This window comes from Bombina bombina, chromosome 4, assembly GCF_027579735.1.
Source record: "Bombina bombina isolate aBomBom1 chromosome 4, aBomBom1.pri, whole genome shotgun sequence".
Classification (NCBI taxonomy): Eukaryota; Metazoa; Chordata; class Amphibia; order Anura; family Bombinatoridae; genus Bombina; species Bombina bombina.
In genome coordinates, this window is record NC_069502.1 from 1,053,661,263 (window position 1) to 1,053,680,695 (window position 19,433).

The window sequence follows — 19,433 nt, forward strand, 5'->3', positions numbered from 1 at the left end:
AATTCAATAGGTGATATTCCCTTCACATCCCTCTGACATTCACTGTACTCTGAGAAGAATCGGGCTTCAAAATGCTGAGAAGCGCATATCAACGTAGAAAATCAAGCACACACTTACTTCACCACCTCCATAGGAGGCAAAGTTTGTAAAACTGAATTGTGGGTGTGGTGAGGGGTGTATTTATAGGCATTTTGAATTTTGGGAAACTTTGCCTCTCCTGGTAGGATTGTATATCCCATAAGTCACTAACTCATGGACTCTTGCCAATTACATGAAAGAAAGTTAAATAAAAGGGGGACCCAGACAAGGGCCTGCGTAATAGGTGAAAGTTATATTAAAACTATGTAAACATGATAAGTATATTTTGAATTACAAAAAGTAGGTGTTAAAAAAATAGGACTAGAGTTGCTTTAAAGGGATCTATTTCATTGATGTTATATGCATTATTCATAATTTTTATGGATTTTACCTTTTATTTTTTAACGTCATTTTCATTACTTCCTGTCACAGGCCTACGAGGAGGCTAGGGCCTCTGCAGGAAGGAATTTATAGCTTGATGTCATAAAACTTCTAGTGTAACATGAGCTGGTTTAGTATTCAGATAATGCTAGAGACAGTAAGTCTGTTTTGCTCATGTTCAGAAGTGGGAGAATGCAACTTCATCTCCAAAAATGTCTGCTCCCTTATCTCCATGTGGGCAGGTGCTACAATGACAATGACAAATTCTAAGTGCTCATTTTGAAATAAAACAAGTAAGTTGTTTGCTATCTTTTACACAATATGTTTCTTTTTATGTTTACTTAGATTTAACATATTTGTTTTTACCATAGGACCACTGTTTAATATCCCTTTAACGCAGTCCCATACCACTCATTTCTAAAGTTTAATGATAATGGAGCATGGTCATTATTAGTGAAGGAGAAAAGAGGATAAAAGAATCTTAACACCCTCTCATAAAAGAAAACAGAATTTATGCTTACCTGATAAATTACTTTCTCCAACGGTGTGTCCGGTCCACGGCGTCATCCATAACTTGTGGGAATATTCTCTTCCCCAACAGGAAATGGCAAAGAGCACAGCAAAAGCTGTCCATATAGTCCCTCCTAGGCTCCGCCCACCCCAGTCATTCGACCGACGGACAGGAGAAAAAAACAGGAGAAACTATAGGGTGCAGTGGTGACTGTAGTTAAAGAAAGAAATTAATCAAACCTGATTAAAAAACCAGGGCGGGCCGTGGACCGGACACACCGTTGGAGAAAGTAATTTATCAGGTAAGCATAAATTCTGTTTTCTCCAACATTGGTGTGTCCGGTCCACGGCGTCATCCATAACTTGTGGGAACCAATACCAAAGCTTTAGGACACGGATGAAGGGAGGGAGCCAATCAGGTTACCTAAACGGAAGGCACCACGGCTTGCAAAACCTTTCTCCCAAAAATAGCCTCCGAAGAAGCAAAAGTATCAAATTTGTAGAATTTGGCAAAAGTGTGCAGGGAAGACCAAGTCGCTGCCTTACATATCTCATCAACAGAAGCCTCGTTCTTGAAGGCCCATGTGGAAGCCACAGCCCTAGTAGAGTGAGCTGTGATGCGTTCGGGAGGCTGCCGTCCGGCAGTCTCATAAGCCAATCGGATTATGCTTTTCAGCCAAAAAGAAAGAGAGGTAGCAGTAGCTTTTTGACCTCTCCTTTTGCCAGCATAAACGACAAACAGAGAAGACGTTTGTCTGAAATCCTTCGTTGCTTCTAAATAGAACTTTAAAGCACAAACTACATCTAAATTGTGTAACAAACGTTCCTTCTTTGAAACTGGATTCGGACACAAAGAAGGCACAACTATTTCCTGGTTAATATTCTTGTTAGAAACAACCTTTGGAAGGAAACCAGGTTTAGTACGCAAAACAACCTTATCTGAATGGAACACCAGATAGGGTGGATTACACTGCTGAGCAGATAACTCAGAAACTCTTCTAGCAGAAGAAATAGCAACCAAAAACAGAACTTTCCAAGATAACATCTTGATATCTATGGAATGTAGAGGTTCAAACGGAACCCCTTGAAGAACTGAAAGAACTAAATTCAGACTCCAGGGAGGAGTCAAAGGTCTGTAAACAGGCTTGATCCTGACTAAAGCCTGAACAAAAGCTTGAACATCTGGCACATTTGCCAGTCGTTTGTGTAACAAGACAGATAAAGCAGAAATCTGTCCCTTTAGAGAACTTGCTGATAATCCCTTATCCAAACCTTCCTGGAGAAAGGAAAGGATCCTAGGAATTTTGATCTTACTCCATGAGAATCCCTTGGATTCACACCAACAGATATATCTTTTCCATATTTTATGGTAAATTTTTCTAGTTACAGGTTTTCTGGCCTGTACCAGAGTATCTATCACAGAATCCGAAAACCCACGCTTAGATAAAATCAAGCGTTCAATTTCCAAGCCGTCAGCTGGAGAGAAACTAGATTTGGATGTTCAAATGGACCCTGTACTAGAAGATCCTGTCTCAAAGGTAGCTTCCATGGTGGAGCCGATGACATATTCACCAGGTCTGCATACCAAGTCCTGCGTGGCCACGCAGGAGCTATCAAGATCACCGGGGCCCTCTCCTGTTTGATCCTGGCTACCAGCTTGGGAATGAGAGGAAACGGTGGAAACACATAAGCTAGGTTGAAGGCCCAAGGCGCTACTAATGCATCTACCAGAGTCGCCTTGGGATCCCTGGATCTGGACCCGTAGCAAGGAACCTTGAAGTTCTGACGAGACACCATCAGGTCCATGTCTGGAATGCCCCATAATTGAGTCAACTGGGCAAATATCTCCGGGTGGAGTTCCCACTCCCCCGGATTGAATGTCTGACGACTCAGATAATCCGCCTCCCAGTTTTCCACTCCTGGGATGTGGATCGCAGATAGGTGGCAGGAGTGATCCTCCGCCCATTTTATGATTTTGGTCACTTCTCTCATCGCCAGGGAACTCCTTGTCCCCCCTGATGGTTGATGTAAGCAACAGTCGTCATGTTGTCTGATTGGAATCTTATGAATCTGGCCTTTGCTAGTTGAGGCCAAGCCCTGAGAGTATTGAATATCGCTTTCAGTTCCAGAATGTTTATCGGGAGAAGAGACTCTTCCCGAGACCATAGACCCTGAGCTTTCAGGGAGTCCCAGACCGCACCCCAGCCCACTAGACTGGCGTCGGTCGTGACGATGACCCACTCTGGTCTGCGGAAGCTCATTCCCTGGGACAGGTGATCCTGGGTTAGCCACCAACGGAGTGAGTCTCTGATCTTCTGATCTACTTGAATTACTGGAGACAAGTCTGTATAGTCCCCATTCCACTGTTTGAGCATGCACAGTTGTAATGGTCTTAGAATAATTCGCGCAAAAGGAACTTTGTCCATTGCTGCAACCATCAACCCTACTACTTCCATGCACTGAGCTATGGAAGGTCGTGGAACAGAGTGAAGAACTTGACAAGCGTTTAGAAGTTTTGACTTTCTGGCATCTGTCAGGAAAATCTTCATTTCTAAAGAATCTATTATTGTCCCTAAGAAAGGAACTCTTGTCGACGGAGACAGGGAACTCTTTTCTATGTTCACCTTCCACCCGTGAGATCTGAGAAAGGCCAGAACGATGTCTGTGTGAGCCTTTGCCTTTGTAAGAGACGACGCTTGTATCAGAATGTCGTCCACTGCAATGCCCCTTGGTCTTAGAACCGCTAGAAGGGACCCGAGTACCTTTGTGAAAACCCTTGGAGCAGTGGCTAGCCCGAATGGGAGATCCATAAACTGGTAATGTTTGTCCAGAAAGGCGAACCTTAGGAACTGATGATGATCTTTGTGGATAGGAATATGTAGATACGCATCCTTTAAATCCACGGTAGTCATAAATTGACCCTCCTGGATTGTAGGTAAAATTGTTTGAATGGTTTCCATTTTGAACGATGGAACTCTGAGAAATTTGTTTAGAATTTTTAAATCCAGAATTGGTCTGAAAGTTCCCTCTTTTTTGGGAACTACAAACAGATTTGAGTAAAACCCCTGACCTTGTTCCACAGTTGGAACTGGGTGTATCACTCCCATCTTTAACAGGTCTTCTACACAATGTAAGAATGCCTGTCTCTTTATTTGGTTTAAAGATAAGCGAGACATGTGGAACCTTCCCCTTGGGGGTAGTTCCTTGAATTCTAGAAGATAACCCTGAGAAACTATTTCTAGTGCCCAGGGATCCTGAACATCTCTTGCCCAAGCCTGAGCAAAGAGAGAGAGTCTGCCCCCTACTAGATCCGGTCCCGGATCGGGGGCTACCCCTTCATGCTGTTTTGGTAGAAGCAGCAGGCTTCTTGGCCTGTTTACCCTTGTTCCAGCCTTGCATCGGTTTCCAAGCTGGTTTAGTTTGCGAAGCATTACCCTCTTGCCTAGAGGCTGCAGAGTTGGAGGCCGGTCCGTTCCTGAAATTGCGAAAGGAACGAAAATTAGACTTATTCTTGGCCTTGAAAGGCCTATCTTGTGGGAGGGCGTGGCCCTTACCCCCAGTGATGTCTGAGATAATCTCCTTCAATTCTGGCCCAAAAAGGGTTTTACCCTTGAAAGGGATATTAAGCAATTTTGTCTTGGAGGATACATCCGCTGACCAAGACTTTAGCCAGAGCGCTCTGCGCGCCACAATTGCAAACCCTGAATTTTTCGCCGCTAATCTTGCTAACTGCAAAGCGGCATCTAAAATAAAGGAATTAGCTAACTTAAGTGCGTGAATTCTGTCCATAACCTCCTCATACAGAGTCTCTCTACTGAGCGACTTTTCTAGCTCCTCGAACCAGAACCATGCTGCTGTAGTGACAGGAATAATGCACAAAATAGGTTGCAGGAGGTAACCTTGCTGTACAAAAATCTTTTTAAGCAAACCCTCCAATTTTTTATCCATAGGATCTTTGAAAGCACAATTATCCTCGATAGGAATAGTAGTGCGCTTAGCTAGTGTAGAAACTGCCCCCTTGACCTTAGGGACTGTCTGCCATAAGTCCTTTCTGGGGTCGACCATAGGAAATAATTTCTTAAATATAGGAGGGGGGACAAAAGGTATGCCGGGCTTCTCCCACTCCTTATTCACTATGTCCGCCACCCGCTTGGGTATAGGAAAAGCGTCGGGGTGCACCGGAACCTCTAGGAACTTGTCCATCTTGCACAATTTTTCTGGAATGACCAGGTTGTCACAATCATCCAGTGTAGATAACACCTCCTTAAGCAGTGCGCGGAGATGCTCCAATTTAAATTTAAATGTCACAACATCAGGTTCTGCCTGTTGAGAAATTTTACCTGAATCAGAAATTTCCCCATCTGACAAAACCTCCCTCATAGCCACTTCAGATTGGTGTGAGGGTATGACAGAGTAATTATCATCAGCGCCCTCCTGCTCTACAGTGTTTAAAACAGAGCAATCGCGCTTTCTCTGAAATGCCGGCATTTTGGATAAAATATTTGCTATGGAGTTATCCATTACTGCCGTCAATTGTTGCATAGTAACAAGCATTGGCGCGCTAGAAGTACTAGGGGTCTCCTGCGTGGGCAAAACTGGTGTAGACACAGAAGGAGATGATGTAGAACTATGTCTACTCCCTTCATCTGATGAATCATCTTGGGCAACTTTACTATCTGTGGCAGTACTGTCCTTACTTTGTTTGGACGCTATGGCACAATTATCACACAATTTTGAAGGGGGAGACACATTGGCTTCCATACATACAGAACATAGTTTATCTGAAGGCACAGACATGTTAAACAGGCTTAAACTTGTCAATAAAGTACAAAAACCGTTTTAAAATAAAACCGTTACTGTCTCTTTAAATTTTAAACAGGGCACACTTTTTTACTGAATATGTGAAAAACTATGAAGGAATTGTTCAATTTTAACGAAATTTTCACCACAGTGTCTTAAAGCATTCAAAGCATTGCACCCCACATTTCAGACCTTTAACCCTTAAAATGACAAAACCGGAGCCGTTTATAGTTTTAACCCCTCTACAGTCTCAGCTACAGCCTTTGCTGCGACTTTACCAAACCCAGGGGGGGTATACGATACCAGATGAAGCCTTCTAGGGACCTTTTCAACTCCTTCCAGACCCATACACATGCAGCTGCATGTCCTGCTCTCAAAAGTAACTGCGCAGTAATGGCGCGAAAATGAGGCTCTGCCTACTACAAAGAAGGCCCTTCCTGACTGGGAAGGTGTCTAAGCCAGTGCCTGCCGTGAAAATAACGTTCCCCAAAGTTATAAAGTGTGAATTTCAACCTCAAGCTGTATAAAATGCCCAAATAAAGCAATCGATCTAGCCCATAAAAGTGTCAACCAGTTTTATAGCCCATATTAAGCCCTTTATTCTGTTTGAGACTAAGAAAATGGCTTACCGGTCCCCATGAGGGGAAAAATGACAGCCCTCCAGCATTACACAGTCTTGTTAGAAATATGGCTAGTCATACCTTAAGCAGAGAAGTCTGCTAACTGTTTCCCCCAACTGAAGTTATCTCATCTCAACAGTCCTATGTGGAAACAGCAAACGATTTTAGTTACTGCTGCTAAAATCATACTCCTCTCACAAACAGAACTCTTCATCCTTTTCTGTTTCAGAGTAAATAGTACATACCAGCACTATTTTAAAATAACAAACTCTTGATAGTAGAATAAAAAACTACAACTAAACACCACATACTCTTCACCATCTCCGTGGAGATGCTGCCTATGCAACGGCAAAGAGAATGACTGGGGTGGGCGGAGCCTAGGAGGGACTATATGGACAGCTTTTGCTGTGCTCTTTGCCATTTCCTGTTGGGGAAGAGAATATTCCCACAAGTTATGGATGACGCCGTGGACCGGACACACCAATGTTGGAGAAATTAATCTTTTCAAGTCTTAAGCTTTCCAGTAAAATATCAAACAGCACTCAATAATATTTAGGAAGCTAGATATAATCTCTGCCACCAGTGGAGGCTACTCCATTGGAGCACACTCGCACGTGCCCCCCGCAGCCCAGAAGAAAGAAAAAAAAACCCAGAAAAAAATATATAATTTTTCAATAGCCCCCTATTGAAAAAAATTATATATTTTTTTACCCCCAGAATAAAAAAATAAATTTGTTTCAATGTTTTTTTAATACAATTTTTATTATTTATGCCCTGCCTGGCCCCTGTACTGTTTGAACATACACACACAGTGTCACAGCCACTGTAGTACTATCTAATAGTTGGTCCCTAGGGCCTAAGCGCACGTGCGATAGAGAATCTATGGCACTGTGTCTGTGCGCATGCTAAATTTGGCTGCTGCGCAGCTCCCAGCCTCCTCATCCCCATAGACGGCTGATCGCACACTTCAGCCTGTGCGAGGGGTGGGAGGTGTTAAGAGCGAGCCCAGGCAGCAGCCAGTGACACAGGAGAAGAGCCGAGTCTGAGCGTCATCACTAACAGTCACGTGATGACGCTTGAGACGCTCCTCCCAGGTTCCAGTGGGTCAATCCTTGTATGGAGATGGGGTCATCCGAGGTGCTGCCCGGGTAGAAACAAAAACACATGTTGAGCCCAACCAGGGCCACATACTACTGCGACGCCGACACCTACTGTCATCGGAGTGGTGAGTTTGGTGACTGCTAAGACTAGCTACCAGGGACAGTGCGGCGGCAGGTCTTTAAATGTATTAAGACCTTTTGTGGAATATTACTTCTAATATTTATTTGCCTAAATAGGATGTGTGGTACAGTTTAGGACCAATGACATTGACATGTTGCAGGTTTGAGTGCTGTGGTAGTCACGGGTTTTATTAGGATGCATCAGTTACCCCCATTTTTTCTTAGGGATATTTTACCATGTATGATTGAAGGGCATAGTTCATTTTTATTCTACCTAAAATGAGCTGAGAAACAAGTGTGCTCCAAAATATAACTAAAGAGCACTGATCATTGAAGCCAATTACTGGGCATTCTCCGTGATAAAAAGCTGTTTGTGGAATGTTATTTTCCCTAAAATGAGTACCTTTAGGAGATATATTCTTTTTAAGGATAAACTGGATATGAGTTTTGTTAAGCCCTAACAACAAAAATGTAGCATTTTTTTCACATTTAGTCATGAAAATGCTATGATTGTGCATCTGTTAGCACTCTACAAATAACTAATAATAATACTACAGTATCTATTTACTATACTAACCATGGGATTAATAAATCATATACACGTTTGGTACCTGTGTGCTAAGGAGTCATAGGGTAGTCTTATTTTCCCTTTTTATTCTTTCTCCTTACTGCTATGTCAGCAATACACATAAAAACATTCTGTTAAAATATAAAGAATACCTATATTGAAATGTGTTTCCTGGATGGATTTTTAGAAGGTTTTAGAAAACATGTTTTTTTGTGAGATTATGATTTTCAATAAAGGATATCAAGAGAATTAAGTTAATTTAATAATAGAAATAAATTCAAAAGTCTAATAAAATTGTATGCTCTTTCTGAATAATATCTCTTTAATCCTGGTAAAAGGGGTAAACACATAACTACTGAGAAGGAGATGACTGCTGATTGGGTATGTGCATATGCTTTTAACTAGCTCACCAGCTGTGTCCTGCTCAAGAATTAAGTGCATCTATGTGTTTAACTTACTTAAGGGGTTTAAACACTAATACTAATGGGAAAATAACATGCTCTAAAACACTTAGTTTATTTTTGCATTAGAATGCCCCTTTAACATAAGTTTACTATTATAGGTATTGATTAGCAACTGTGTTAGTCCTCCTTAAAGGGATAGTTTATTCAAAAATAAACTTTCATGATTCAGATAGAGCATACCATTTTAAACAACTTTCTAATTTACTTCTATTATCTAATTTGCTTCATTCTCTTGATATTCTTTCCTGAAAAGCATATCTAGATAGGCTCAGTAGCTTCTGATTGGTGGCTGCACATAGATGCCTCCTGTGATTGGCTCGCCCATGTGCATTGCTATTTCTTTGACAAAAGATATATCTAAAGAATGAAGCAAATTAGATAATAGAAGTAAATTGGAATGTTGTTTAAAATTGTATTCTCTGTCTGAATTATGAAAGAAAACTTTTGGGTTTAATGTCCCTTTAAGGTAACTGGCAGAGTGTACCTATGTATATGTACACACCCACATTAAAATGGGCGGAGCCATATGAGGGGCGGGGCTAGTGCTCCCCCATCTTCAAAAGTCACCAGCCGCCACTGTCTGCCACATCAAAACAGATCTGGTTTGTTCAGAAACAGCACCAATGTACACAGGCTGCTTACTTGCAGGCTTTAGAGACAACTCCAGAGATTATTTTAAGGAGTAGGGCAGAATAAGCTCATGAAGCGAATAGATAAAGATTCATATACAAAGCTGCAACATTTGCTCACTGTGGTAATAGTAAATTATATAAAATATGAAGAAATGAGTGCTGATTAATACCTCTTGACATAATGATATTATAAAGTGCTAACGGCTGCACCTTTTTACTACATGAGTATAATGACATTAATACTTTTATAATTACTATAATTTGTTGATGTCATTTTGAAGTTTCTCTACTTCCCCATATTAAAAAATCAGAAATGTAATGTTCCTTTTTGTAAATAATATGCTTCAGTTTATCTAAGCAATATAGTGATTATTGTTATTGTAACAGGGCATTAGGAAATCCTTTACCTCTTTAATATCAATCTTTTAAAGGGACAGTCAACACTAAAATTGTTATTGTTTAAAAAGATAGACAACACCTTTACTACCCATTCCCCAGCTTTGCACAACCAACACTGTTATATTAATATATTTTATAACATTTAAACCTCTAAATATCTGCCTGTTTCTAAGCCACTACAGACAGCCTCATATCACAGGCTTTTTAATTTGTTTTTCACAACAGGAAACTGCTAGTTCATGTGGGCCATATAGATAACATGCTCACACCCTTTGGGTTATTTAAGAGTCAGCACAACACAGCACAAATTGTCTAAAATTCAAGTCAATATATAATAAATAAAAAGTCATTTGATCAGGGGGTGGTCTGCAGAGGCTTAGATACAAGGTAATCACAGAGGTAAAAAGTATATTAATATAACTGTGTTGGTTATGCAAAACTGGGTAATGGGTAATAAAGGGATTATCTAGTTTTTTAAACAATACAAATTCTGGTGTAGACTGTCCTTTTAAAGGGATACATAAATGCTAGACAAATAACTGTATTCAAAGCAACGATTGACCTGAGAATAATATGTAGATGTGTGTGTTGTTTTTTTTTAAATAAAATGGGCTGTTTGAATATTGAAGAAATAATTGTAAAGTTTTAATCTCTATAAAATAATGGGCACCACCATGTTTTAACCTAGGTTTCTCACATTGTCACTAAACATACTTTTTGTTTATTGTTGCAGTACACACTGCACCCTCATTCTCACTGCACACACAACACTTTGGGCCTGATCATCTAAAGCTCGCCGGCATGGAGAGAAATCACTCAACATCAAACAGCTCACAAGGTAAAATTTGCTGTCCTAAAATTCTTTGATGGACCTCAGGAATACTGACAAGAATTGTTAGATTATCTTAGGCCTAGATTTGGAGTTTGGCGGTAGAAGGGCTGTTAACGCTCCGCGGGTTTTTTTCTGGCCGCACCATAAATTTAACTCTGGTATCGAGAGTTCAAACAAATGCTGCGTTAGGCTCCAAAAAAGGAGCGTAGAGCATTTTTACCGCAAATGCAACTCTCGATACCAGAGTTGCTTACGGACGCGGCCAGCCTCAAAAACGTGCTCGTGCACGATTCCCCCATAGGAAACAATGGGGCTGTTTGAGCTGAAAAAAAACCTAACACCTGCAAAAAAGCAGCGTTCAGCTCCTAACGCAGCCCCATTGTTTCCTATGGGGAAACACTTCCTACGTCTGCACCTAACACTCTAACATGTACCCCGAGTCTAAACACCCCTAACCTTACACTTATTAACCCCTATTCTGCCGCCCCCGCTATCGCTGACCCCTGCATATTTTTTTAACCCCTAATCTGCCGCTCCGTAAACCGCCGCAACCTACGTTATCCCTATGTACCCCTAATCTGCTGCCCTAACATCGCCGACCCCTATATTATATTTATTAACCCCTAATCTGCCCCCCTCAACGTCGCCGACACCTGCCTACACTTATTAACCCCTAATCTGCCGAGCGGACCTGAGCGCTACTATAATAAAGTTATTAACCCCTAATCCGCCTCACTAACCCTATCATAAATAGTATTAACCCCTAATCTGCCCTCCCTAACATCGCCGACACCTACCTTCAATTATTAACCCCTAATCTGCGGAGCGGACCTCACCGCTATTCTAATAAATGTATTAACCCCTAAAGCTAAGTCTAACTCTAACGAAATAAATTAACTCTTATTAAATAACTTATTCCTATTTAAAGCTAAATACTTACCTGTAAAATAAATCCTAATATAGCTACAATATAAATTATAATTATATTATAGCTATTTTAGGATTAATATTTATTTTACAGGCAACTTTGTAATTATTTTAACCAGGTACAATAGCTATTAAATAGTTAAGAACTATTTAATAGTTACCTAGTTAAAATAATAACAAATTTACCTGTAAAATAAATCCTAACCTAAGATATAATTAAACCTAACACTACCCTATCAATACATTAATTAAATAAACTACCTACAATTACCTACAATTAACCTAACACTACACTATCAATAAATTAATTAAACACAATTCCTACAAATAAATACAATTAAATAAACTAGCTAAAGTACAAAAAATAAAAAAGAACTAAGTTACAAAAAATAAAAAAATATTTACAAACATAAGAAAAATATTACAACAATTTTAAACTAATTACACCTACTCTAAGCCCCCTAATAAAATAACAAAGCCCCCCAAAATAAAAAATTCCCTACCCTATTCTAAATTAAAAAAGTTACAAGCTCTTTTACCTTACCAGCCCTGAACAGGGCCCTTTGCGGGGCATGCCCCAAGAATTTCAGCTCTTTTGCCTGTAAAAAAAAACATACAATACCCCCCCCCAACATTACAACCCACCACCCACATACCCCTAATCTAACCCAAACCCCCCTTAAAGAAACCTAACACTAAGCCCCTGAAGATCTTCCTACCTTGTCTTCACCATCCAGGTATCACCGATCCGTCCTGGCTCCAACATCTTCATCCAACCCAAGCGGGGGTTGGCGATCCATCATCCGGTGGCTGAAGAGGTCCAGAAGAGGCTCCAAAGTCTTCCTCCTATCCGGCAAGAAGAGGACATCCGAACCGGCAAACATCTTCTCCAAGCGGCATCTTCGATCTTCTTCAATCCGGTGCGGAGCGGGTCCATCTTGAAGCAGGCGACGCGGATCCATCCTCTTCTTCCGTTGTCTCCCGACGAATGACGGTTCCTTTAAGGGACGTCATCCAAGATGGCGTCCCTCGAATTCCGATTGGCTGATAGGATTCTATCAGCCAATCGGAATTAAGGTAGGAATTTTCTGATTGGCTGATGGAATCAGCCAATCAGAATCAAGTTCAATCCGATTGGCTGATCCAATCAGCCAATCAGATTGAGCTCGCATTCTATTGGCTGTTCCGATCAGCCAATAGAATGCGAGCTCAATCTGATTGGCTGATTGGATCAGCCAATCGGATTGAACTTGATTCTGATTGGCTGATTCCATCAGCCAATCAGAAAATTCCTACCTTAATTCCGATTGGCTGATAGAATCCTATCAGCCAATCGGAATTCGAGGGACGCCATCTTGGATGACGTCCCTTAAAGGAACCGTCATTCGTCGGGAGACAACGGAAGAAGAGGATGGATCCGCGTCGCCTGCTTCAAGATGGACCCGCTCCGCACCGGATGGAAGAAGATCGAAGATGCCGCTTGGAGAAGATGTTTGCCGGTCCGGATGTCCTCTTCTTGCCGGATAGGAGGAAGACTTTGGAGCCTCTTCTGGACCTCTTCAGCCACCGGATGATGGATCGCCAACCCCCGCTTGGGTTGGATGAAGATGTTGGAGCCAGGACGGATCGGTGAACCTGGTATGGTGAAGACAAGGTAGGATGATCTTCAGGGGCTTAGTGTTAGGTTTCTTTAAGGGGGGTTTGGGTTAGATTAGGGGTATGTGGGTGGTAGGTTGTAATGTTGGGGGGGGGGGGTATTGTATGTTTTTTTTTACAGGCAAAAGAGCTGAAATTCTTGGGGCATGCCCCGCAAAGGGCCCTGTTCAGGGCTGGTAAGGTAAAAGAGCTTGTAACTTTTTTAATTTAGAATAGGGTAGGGAATTTTTTATTTTGGGGGGCTTTGTTATTTTATTAGGGGGCTTAGAGTAGGTGTAATTAGTTTAAAATTGTTGTAATATTTTTCTTATGTTTGTAAATATTTTTTTATTTTTTGTAACTTAGTTCTTTTTTATTTTTTGTACTTTAGCTAGTTTATTTAATTGTATTTATTTGTAGGAATTGTGTTTAATTAATTTATTGATAGTGTAGTGTTAGGTTAATTGTAGGTAATTGTAGGTAGTTTAGTTTATTTAATTAATTTATTGATAGGGTAGTGTTAGGTTTAATTATATCTTAGGTTAGGATTTATTTTACAGGTAAATTTGTTATTATTTTAACTAGGTAACTATTAAATAGTTCTTAACTATTTAATAGCTATTGTACCTGGTTAAAATAATTACAAAGTTGCCTGTAAAATAAATATTAATCCTAAAATAGCTATAATATAATTATAATTTATATTGTAGCTATATTAGGGTTTATTTTACAGGTAAGTATTTAGCTTTAAATAGGAATAATTTATTTAATAAGAGTTAATTTATTTCGTTAGATGTAAATTATATTTAAGTTAGGGGGGTGTTAGTGTTAGGGTTAGACTTAGCTTTAGGGGTTAATCCATTTATTATAGTAGCGATGAGCTCCGGTCATCAGATTAGGGGTTAATAATTGAAGTTAGGTGTCGGCGATGTTAGGGAGGGCAGATTAGGGGTTAATACTATTTATGATAGGGTTAGTGAGGCGGGTTAGGGGTTAATAACTTTATTATAGTAGCGGTGCGGTCCGCTCGGCAGATTAGGGGTTAATAAGTGTAGGCAGGTGTCGGCGACGTTGAGGGGGGCAGATTAGGGGTTAATAAATATAATATAGGGGTCGGCGGTGTTAGGGGCAGCAGATTAGGGGTACATAGGGATAACGTAGGTGGCGGCGCTTTGCGGTCGGAAGATTAGGGGTTAATTATTTTAAGTAGCTGGCGGCGACGTTGTGGGGGGCAGGTTAGGGGTTAATAAATATAATATAGGGGTCGGCGGGGTTAGGGGCAGCAGATTAGGGGTACATAAGTATAACGTAGGTGGCGGTCGGCAGATTAGGGGTTAAAAAAATTTAATCGAGTTGCGCGCGATGTGGGGGGAGCTCGGTTTAGGGGTACATAGGTAGTTTATGGGTGTTAGTGTACTTTAGGGTACAGTAGTTAAGAGCTTTATGAACCGGTGTTAGCCCAGAAAGCTCTTAACTCCTGCTATTTTCAGGCGGCTGGAGTTTTGTCGTTAGAGCTCTAACGCTCACTTCAGAAACGACTCTAAATACCGGCGTTAGGAAGATCCCATTGAAAAGATAGGATACGCAAATGGCGTAGGGGGATCTGCGGTATTGAAAAGTCGCGGCTGAAAAGTTAGCGTTAGACCCTTTAATCACTGACTCCAAATACCAGCGGGCGGCCAAAACCAGCGTTAGGAGCCTCTAACGCTGGTTTTGACGGCTACCGCCGAACTCCAAATCTAGGCCTTAGACTTTTAGATCACCGGGCCCTGTGAAAATGTCTTATATGGATAACTCCCACTAATAGAGTTGTGCATATAAACCACCAAGATTCACATTTCATACATAATAATAAATGAATAACATAATAAAGTACTATGCATAATCTATTTTTTTAGCTTAATCTATAATATAAATCTTGAATTTAGTAATGATGTTAAATTAACAAATATTTTTATTACAAATTATTTATTTTAAAGTATACGTTTGAGTAATTACTTGGAAATGTATATAATTAGTTATTTGGAGTAAAACAAACTATATATATATATATATATATATATATATAGTAGTAGTAGATGGCGCTGGTCTATTGAGTGATTTTCTCTAGTAAGTGAAGAGAAAAAAGGCTTGATGCATATATTGAAGCCAGTTAATATGGGTGCAGTATACTCACTCCATAAGATGAATCTTTACAGCTGAAAGGGAACGTAGCGTCAGATGGCAAGAGTCCACAGGTTCCTGGAGTCAAATACTGAATTTTCAGGTTTATCCAAAAGTGGACTATAAATGAATAGAGACCCAAATGACAAAAGTATCCAGTGTATAATTGAAAAAATGTAGTAACTTACTCCATAAATAAGGAGATTCAAGCTCAGCACAGCAAAACAAGATCTTGACAATCTTTCAACAAAGGATAAAAGGTTTTATTTGCTCAACGCGTTTCAACGTATTACACGTCTTTATCAAGAGCATACATTAAAACAAGTAAAACAGGTAAGTAAAACCAAGTATTGAGTGTCTTACCTGTTTAACCAAGTATTGTTTTACTTACCTGTTTTACTTGTTTTAATGTATGCTCTTGATAAAGACGTGTAATACGTTGAAACGCGTTGAGCAAATAAACCTTTTATCCTTTGTTGAAAGATTGTCAAGATCTTGTTTTGCTGTGCTGAGCTGGAATCTCCTTATTTATGGAGTAAGTTACTACATTTTTTCAATTATACACTGGATACTTTTGTCATTTGGGTCTCTATTCATTTATAGTCCACTTTTGGATAAACCTGAAAATTCAGTATTTGACTCCAGGAACCTGTGGACTCTTGCCATCTGACGCTACGTTCCCTTTCAGCTGTAAAGATTCATCTTATGGAGTGAGTATACTGCACCCATATTAACTGGCTTCAATATATGCATCAAGCCTTTTTTCTCTTCACTTACTAGAGAAAATCACTCAATAGACCAGCGCCATCTACTACTACTATCTATCTATACACAGTCACAAGGGAGAGACTGCAAGAAGGCTGCGGTCTGACCTAAAGGAGAGTATCAGTTCTTAGTTCATTTGTACAGAATATTGTGTGTTTTTTTCCATCTTGCAACTCTGTATATTGTTTTCCTTTTTATATATATATATATATATATATATATATATATCAAAAAACAAGAAGCACTCCAGAAGACTTTCAAATGATGTCACCTTTAATTAGTGAACGTTTTCGGGCAATAAACTGCCCGTCCTCAAACTTACAAGGACGGGCAGTTTATTGCCCGAAAACGTTCACTAATTAAAGGTGACATCATTTGAAAGTCTTCTGGAGTGCTTCTTGTTTTTTGATATATCCCATTTTTGCTAGCACCCGAAGCTGCTGATTGTTTGAATCTGGAGTGCACTTTACTCGTCTATGTATATATATATATATATATATATATATATATATATATATATATATATATAATAACAAATATCAGAGGGAACGCAATTGCTGTAAAAGAGCTTTTTATATGTAAAGCCGACAGTAAACCTTCTAGTTCTGTCAGTATTTAAATTGTAATGGTGCAGACCCTTATAAATAATTTATCATGATTAAGCAAGAGGAGAGAGAAATCTAGGAGTGTAATCCTAGTTAAGAAAAGATAGGGATTTCAGCACTCTTTTTGGAAAATAAAGCTCATTAGACCAAAATGAGTTTTTAAACAGTGAATTCTTTAATCCAATTATGAACAGAGAAAACTTCCAGCTATATATACACCACTCCCCCTGAGGAAAGGACTCAATACTTATTGTATTAGTAAAAGGGAGTTTCGAAAAGAAAACAAAATTTACTTCAAAATATACTAGAGTTAGTGTTATAAACCTGACCGGTCAGGGGTGCACATTTAGTACATGGATACACAACCAAACCCTACATTGATTTGTAGATTGACACCTGTATATAACCTCTACACCCTGCTGCTCACAGAACCCCTTTAAAAGAGGTATAGCCTGGGCAGGTTTTAAAAAGAATGGGATCTAAGAGGTTAATTAGGGGTATCAAAGACAGAAGCAAGTCACAGTTTGTTATCGCAATTACAATATGGTATGCAATTAATAGCGTATATTGGTATACAGACATGAAATGTAAAGCCTGAAATTCGAGATTCACTACACCTAGCTGCTCACAGTACTCCAGTTAAGGAGAGTATAATACCGGGCAGTACAACAAGTGGTAATATCTACCAGGATCTAAGTGATCTCTAAGTTAGGCTTTGTTTACACTTAACAAAACGCATTTGAGCGACTTTAGCTAAAAGGTCATAAATTCTAGAGTTACCTGTTTGTTTTTAAGTATAGCACATTTAAAAATTAATATGTGTGTTCATTTAGTTGTTCTTTTAATTTTGGTTCTGTTCAACTAGATATGCATTATATTCTCACCTCCAGCAGGGGCGCTCTTACAAAACACTATAAAAAGAGGACTAATGGAGTCCATTCAGTATACCGCCCTGACGAAGCCCGGTGTGTCTAACAGCCCTGCGGGTGAAACGCGCGTCGGCATTGGCTAAGCCGACCGGCCTACGTGGTGCACGCCACAAACACAGCCTCCTAAACCGCATGGTTGAAGGTACCTGCGGTGAAATTTACAGAAGTGTAATAACGGCACTCTGAGGATCGGAGATACGTCTGAATGAACTAAACAAGGTCGTATGTGTCACAGTAAGGTTCACTGATATGAACTGTAATACGGTCGAATATAACAATATGGTTACCAGTGAAAACTGCAATGTTTGATTGCTTTGTGAGGAATACGTTTACAAAAGAAATTCACGGATATTGCTACAATAGCTGCCAAGAATTGCAACATTGTTTTACATACGCTAAGCTGAACTTTTAACTAACAGCATTTGAATTGCTCTCTCTTCTGCTTGCTACAATGTTTCCTTTAATGCAGCTTTATGTGTCAGCACTTCCACGATTACAGCACTATTAAGAAGATATTTTGCATTGTGCTCTATGCTACAATTCTACACTTCTGCTTATTTCTTTCTACAGCAAAGCTTTGCATGACAAACTAACAAAATACAAAAAAGCATAATAAGGGCACATACTGTCTGTATTTATTGCAAAAAGTCGCTCAAATGCGTTTTGTTAAGTGTAAACAAAGCCTAACTTAGAGATCACTTAGATCCTGGTAGATATTACCACTTGTTGTACTGCCCGGTATTATACTCTCCTTAACTGGAGTACTGTGAGCAGCTAGGTGTAGTGAATCTCGAATTTCAGGCTTTACATTTCATGTCTGTATACCAATATACGCTATTAATTGCATACCATATTGTAATTGCGATAACAAACTGTGACTTGCTTCTGTCTTTGATACCCCTAATTAACCTCTTAGATCCCATTCTTTTTAAAACCTGCCCAGGCTATACCTCTTTTAAAGGGGTTCTGTGAGCAGCAGGGTGTAGAGGTTATATACAGGTGTCAATCTACAAATCAATGTAGGGTTTGGTTGTGTATCCATGTACTAAATGTGCACCCCTGACCGGTCAGGTTTATAACACTAACTCTAGTATATTTTGAAGTAAATTTTGTTTTCTTTTCGAAACTCCCTTTTACTAATACAATAAGTATTGAGTCCTTTCCTCAGGGGGAGTGGTGTATATATAGCTGGAAGTTTTCTCTGTTCATAATTGGATTAAAGAATTCACTGTTTAAAAACTCATTTTGGTCTAATGAGCTTTATTTTCCAAAAAGAGTGCTGAAATCCCTATCTTTTCTTAACTAGGATTACACTCCTAGATTTCTCTCTCCTCTTGCTTAATCATGATAAATTATTTATAAGGGTCTGCACCATTACAATTTAAATACTGACAGAACTAGAAGGTTTACTGTCGGCTTTACATATAAAAAGCTCTTTTACAGCAATTGCGTTCCCTCTGATATTTGTTATTGTTTGTATTGTATACCTGGGATACTTGGGCCTAGGCCCATATACTTTATAAGGTTTCCAGAGTGGAAAACCCCTTTAGCTGTATATTATTGGCCTTTTCAATTGTGAATAATCAGGGAGATCTTTGGGCTATCTGTGCAAAACTTCACGGAGGTTAAGGCTACAACATGGCTTTCATGCTGTCCGACGAAAACTGGGAAGCTGAACTTACAGCATCTCTATCTATATCTAATTTAGAAGAGAGTCAGGATAAAAACAACACACCAGTAAATATCTATGGTGCCTTTAAAAACTACAAGAAATTACTGGTCAAACAAGTAAAACTCAGAGCAGAGACGTCTAGTCTTGAAAATTATATAAAAACAAAAATTATACCCAGAGGCCTACGCCTAAGGCTAGACCCTGGGACAAATTTGAGAGAAGATGAGGGTGGG